This window comes from Tupaia chinensis, unplaced genomic scaffold, assembly GCF_000334495.1.
Source record: "Tupaia chinensis unplaced genomic scaffold, TupChi_1.0 Scaffold000561_1, whole genome shotgun sequence".
NCBI classification, from domain to species: Eukaryota; Metazoa; Chordata; class Mammalia; order Scandentia; family Tupaiidae; genus Tupaia; species Tupaia belangeri.
The window spans coordinates 2,361,587-2,367,586 of NW_006160074.1; the positions used below are offsets into that span (position 1 = coordinate 2,361,587).

A 6,000-nucleotide genomic window follows, 5' to 3' on the forward strand; every position below is an offset into this window, starting at 1 on the left:
AAAAGTTTAAGAGTCCCAAATTTCCAAGTCAGGCTTCCCACAGTTGCATTAACCTCGCCATTCTGCACATATACGAAGGCCATCAAATTTAACAGTGTATTAAGTAATACAAAGCACAACGGGAACCTTAACTTTTGAATTTCCTGCCGTTTGAATTCTCAGCCCAAACCACTCCATTAAGGACATTTTTGGCAAAGGGGACCTTCACATTTTAACAGGTTATCAAATGTAGGAATGTGCAAGCCTAGCAGTATTATTAGAAATACAAAAGCATTTGAAATATGGTTATGCAAAATTAGACAAAAATTCGCTTCCACTCAAAGCAAACAGCAAAGACTCATTTCTGGGAGAGCTTGTTGCAACCGAAAAAAAAAAAAAAGGAAAAAAAAAAGAAAAGTCATTGAATGTTACAAAAAATTATTACCCAGCTAATATCAGGTACACACGTCTACCTAGTAAAAGTACTTACCAATTTTTGGGCAACTGGCTCTCCTTCAGTTCTGTAATCCCCTATAACAGAAGAAGAGAAAAATGGAATAAGACTACAAACACATATTTATGCCATGTTATGAAAAGCTGAAGACTCAAAAGACTTCTTGTCTGATTTTAAGAAAAAAACAAAACGCACGAAAGTCTACAAATTATAAAACCCAGAAGAAAAAAAGAATAGGAAGTTTTTACAGCAAAGAAGGAAAAGAGCAATTAATTCTCTACTTTTCTACAGTTTCTCGAAACAAGGAAAATTAAGTAGCTGACAGTTTTCTTTCCTAAGAGACGACAGAAATGAAATGCGCTCACCTAAACAACAACTGCACCCTCAACTCCCAACACATGATCCCCACCGTCTGTTGCTCTGTATTAACAAATTAAGCTAACATCCTCACTTTGGTCCTTAGTTTGGTCTACTTAATAGGCCATTTTTTTTCCCAATTAATCTTGAAATGAATTGCCTTATGTAACACTTTACAATTCACAAGATTTTATAATAATGTATAGTCAGAATTTTAATTAAACTTTTCATTCACATTCTTAAATGTGTCTCACCACTCTGGACTGTAAACTACATACACAAAAGTGATTTTTTTCCTATGCTACAAATCTAATTAGTGATAAAGCCAAAATGAAAATCGAGGTTCTGGGGTCCCAATTTAATAGTAAGATATGAAAATTACAACTTCCTCCCTAATATTTTTGAATGAAATGATTTATACTCCATGTGCCACCCTCTAAAACTATACGTGTCTTCCTAATGCCTTGAACATACTATGTTTGTTAACTGATGTTACTCCAATACTGTCTGGTTTCCACAGGAGATATTTCAAAAGGTCTTCATGTCACCCAAATTATAAATCTGTATTTAACTACGTACGGTTATGCCCAACATACAGTAAAATTGCTTAAAAGGGTCCAATTCATGTGGTTAGTATTCACTTCCAAAAGAAATTCGATCTTCTGTCTGTCCCGCCTTTTCTCTAGCAGTCCTTTTTAAAGTTTCCAGGTCATCTAAATGACAATTTTAATCACCAAGAGTAAAATGACTCCCAACCAAAAGAAAAATCATGCAAAAATCTTATAACGATGCAATTATTAAAAAGTGGATTCTCAGCATTAAAGATAGCTACAAGACTCTGCACCACTCAAAAGATGCTTAAAACTGTGCCCGGTACATAGTTAATGCTCAGCAAACGTTGGCTAAATCACGGACTGACTCAGGGACACGGTGCGGCAGGCTTATCTTCCCTAGCAGGCCTCCTAGTCAGCCTCCTTAGCTCTTTCTCCTGCATGTACCTCCCATAGCTTTATTTGCTAAGTAAATGTCTTTCTAAAACTGTTTTTGTTTATATTGTTGATTAGGAAAATATTACTATTTAAAAACATAACGAAAAGAAAAAGACTGATAAATTGGACTAAATTAAGATGAAGAACTTCTGCTCATCAAAAAACACCCCTAAGGGGGCCAACAGGTGGCGTGGTGGTTAAGAGCACTGAACAACCACATGGCTGACGGCGGTTTAAGTCCTGGACCTGGCGGCTTGCTTTCTCTCTCTCACTCTCACTGTCCTTCTCTGGTCAAATTTAAATAAACAAATGATAATTCTTTAAAAAACAAAACAAAACAAAAAACCACTAAGAATATAAAAGTAAATCACAGAATTGGGATAATTGCAACATATATAAGCATCCAAGGCTTATACCCAAAACTCACAAAATACGTAGAAACGCAAAGTGATCAGTATGAGACAGGGGTTTTAACTTTTGCTTCTACATCCTTTAAGAAATGATAATCATTTAAGTCTTCCAAAGTCGTATCTTGTAAAAAGGCAGCACAATACAACATTGTCTATCTGCAAGGCATTCTCTCTAAAAATCAGTAGCAGAGTCGATTCTAAACTGAGAAAGAATTTTTCCATAATTATCAGAAGACCGAGGTATCGTGAACCCATTCATGAAACCGCTTGTAGGGACTGTGGAAATCAAAGCCCCCGAGGTTCAGCCAGTTGGTGGTGATGTTGGTGAAGAGCTTCCAGACCCTTAGATTCCTTTGCACTCACTTGTCCACTGGACTTCCCTTTCTCTTAAACTGGCTGTAGCATCTACTCTTTGAAGAAATGAGTGACAATAAACACTGACAAAATATTTTTGGAAAAGTCTGCATATACAACTTTACAGAAAAATCATGTAAGTAAGCTATCTAGGGCAGGTTTTAAAACCTGAAATCTTTTATGCCTAACAGATCCTCATGAACAGCTTCAGAGGCTTCTGTCAACTCCATGATACTATGTGCTAAATTCTGTATGTATGTGCGTAGTAGTTTTCTAGGAAGAGGGTCCACAAATTTAAATCAAATCCACAAAGAGGTTCATATACCCAAAAAGAGTCAATTCTCTTTAGACTAGCGATTCCTATACACTGTTCACCAGAACGCCCATAGCGGTTTTTTCCAAAGAGTGATTACTAATTGACTACTATTTGGAAATTGATAAAGAGGAAAACCAAATATTTTATACCTATAATTTAATAAGACTGTGGAGCAAAAAGTAAAATTTACATATAAATTTGTACTTTTGCAAAGCACAATGGCACATGTCTATAATCCTAGCAATTCCTGGAGGCTCAGGCAGGAGGGCTGCACACTCAGGACTAGCCTGGGCAGCAAAGCATGACCCTGTCTAAAAAAGAGCCAGGTGCCCCCACCAGACAGTCCCATCCAGACGGCCAAGGCAAGAGGATCACAACGCAGCGAGTCTGTCTTAAAAAATAAAATGATTGGGGACCAGTGGGTGGTGTCGTGGTTAAGATGCTGCACTCCCACATGGCCAACCATGATATGAATCCCAGGCCTGGCAGCTTGAAAATCATCCCAGGAACATGTGCATGTGTGCCCCAAATTCCAGGAGAATGGAGGAGAAGGGACTGTGGTGTGACCAGTCCCTCTGGGGTGTGATTTCTCACTTTCCCTCACATTGTCTCTCTCTCTGGGGAGCACACATGCCCCATGCAAAAACCTTCAATATAAATAAATAAATAAACAGGGCTGTCAGGTGGCATGGTGGTCAAGGGTACTGGACTCCCACATGGCTAACTGCAGTTCAAGTCCCAGAATGGCTTGCTTTCTTACTTTTCCTCTTTCTCTTTCTCTGCCTCTCTCTCTTTCACTCTATCCCTCTCCGGTCAAATTAAAATAAATAAATAAATAAATAAAGTTAAAATAATCTTCAAAAATAAACAAACAGAATTTTAAATTGTATTTTTTTAGCTACCCATACACAAAGTATTTAAGTCAGAGATTCAAGTTTAATTTTCTCACATTAGATTAAAAGTCCTCTTAATTAGTTTCTCATATACATTTCGCACTTGTATCTAAGACAGTTCAAAACTTTAACCATGAGGGTCAGCAGGTGGCATAGTGGTTAAGGCACTGGACTCCCATGTGGCCGGCCAGTTAGAGTCTTGGACCTGGTGGTTGAAAGTCACACCAGGCACGTGTGCATGCGTGCCCAAAATTCCAGGAGGAGAATGCAAGAGAAGGGATTGAGAGGGCTATCCCCACTGGGAGGCGATTGCTCACTTTCCCTCTCACTGCTTTTCTATATGGAAAAAGTCTTTTTTTTTTTTTTTTTTTGAGAGGTTTTTGCTATAGGGTATGTGCACTCGCCAGAAAGACAGAGACAGAAGGATAGAAAGCGAGAAATCCCCCCCAGGGGGGATGGTCACGCTGTAATCCCTTCTCCTCCATTCTCCTCAGGACCTTGGGCATGCACATGTACCCGGCGTGAGTTTAAGCCATCAGGTCTGGGACTCGAACTGTGGTCAACTACATGGAGAGCAGCAACATAGCCATTATGCCAACTGCTGGTCCCTATAGTAAAAATCTTAAAAACAAACAAAAAAATACTAACCATGTTCGCTTAAATTTTAAAACATACTTTTTTCTTGAAAAATACATTCAAAATGTGTATGTTAAAATAAATTAAATATCTTTCCTTTTAGAGATGACTATTACCTTGTTAACATAACTTTACATAATGTTTTGTAATCTGAAGACTGTTTACCTCTCCAAAAGTTCACAAGTAGCTGCTTTCATTAAAATTGGTAAGCAAATAAAATTATTCAGTCTCTGATACGATTGTAAAATTTTAAATACTGTAAATAAACCAAACATTATTAACAACCACTTCTAAAATACCTTCTGTAAAAGATCTAAAATATTTGCATATGAGGAAACTATATTAAACAATAAACAAATTTTCCAGAGTAAAGTTTAACATTAGATCACATTTTAAATCAGCCTAAAATTTAATTCACCCTACTACAAATTTTAAACGATTAAGTTTATAGCCTGTGCTCAATCATAAATTTTGATAAGGGACTAGAATAGCACACATAATTGTCATTCAAAGACACTTTAAAATGTCACCTTACCTAGAAGATTCAATTTCTTCTCTTCCTTTACTACAATGAGGCTGAAACTAGTCCAATAACTAAGCATTACTGCTTTTTATGTGTTCTTCTTCACTTTCAACACAAAGTATAGAAGGTTGGAAATAAATGTAATGCAGATAAGTAGTCAGAAGAAAAAGCAAAATCACGCTTGACAAAATGTATCTGTTTAGGACCTGACATCACCACAGTCCCTCTTGTCCCCATCCCTCTTACCCTCTCCTGGACCTCCCTCTAATTTCCCCCTCACTGTTCCTGGATCATCTTGTTCTTTCTGTCATAAACACAGAAACCTCCCTCAATTCCATAGCTTCTCCAGTTCCTGTCCCGCGCCTAGGCTCCCACTTACAGCAAGATTCTGAAAGAGTGAACCAAACCTACTCTAATTCCTCTCCTCCCATTCTCTTCTGAACCCATTAGGGCTTTTGCCTCTGCGTTTTGTTTTTTGTTTTCTTGGTTTGTTTTTTTTTTTGTTTTTTTGTTTTTTTGTTTTTTTTTTAAAAAAAAAAGGTGTTTAGGTCTTTGTCATAGGGTGCATGCACTCCTCAGAGAAGAGAGACAAAAGAGACAGAGGGAAAGTGAGAAATCTACCCCCCAGGGCGGAAGACCAAGCTGCAATCCCTTCTGCATTCTTCTATCGGGATTTTGGGAACACACACACATGCACCCAATGTGATTTTCTTTTCCTTGCTTTCTTTTTTTTTTTTTTTGAGACATTTTTGATATAGGGTGCGTGAGCTCACCAGAGAGAGGCAGAGAGTGAGAAATCACCCCCCCTCCCCGCCGGGGGAAGATGGCCACACCACAATTCCTTCTCCTCCATTCAACTTGGGATTTTGGACACGCATGCACATGCACCCACTGTGAGTTTCAAGCCACTGGGTCTGGGATTCAAACTGCGGTCGACCACATGGGAGTAGCCTCTTAACCACTATGCCACCTGCTGACTCAATCCTGGTGTGATTTTCAAGCCACCGGGTCAGGGACTCTAAATGTAGTCAGCCATGCAGAAATCCAGTGCTTTAACCACCACACCATCTGCTGGCCCACTTTCCTCCA

General features: G+C 38.5%; 1 protein-coding gene across 1 annotated transcript in view; it reads right to left on the minus strand.

The window, feature by feature from the left end:
* The window catches only part of PHF21A (PHD finger protein 21A), a 237,089-nt gene that overhangs the window by 201,539 nt on the left and 29,550 nt on the right, over positions 1-6,000 (minus strand). The window contains 1 exon segment of the mRNA XM_027775405.1: positions 470-510. The gene's annotated coding sequence lies outside the window, so the exon portion shown is untranslated.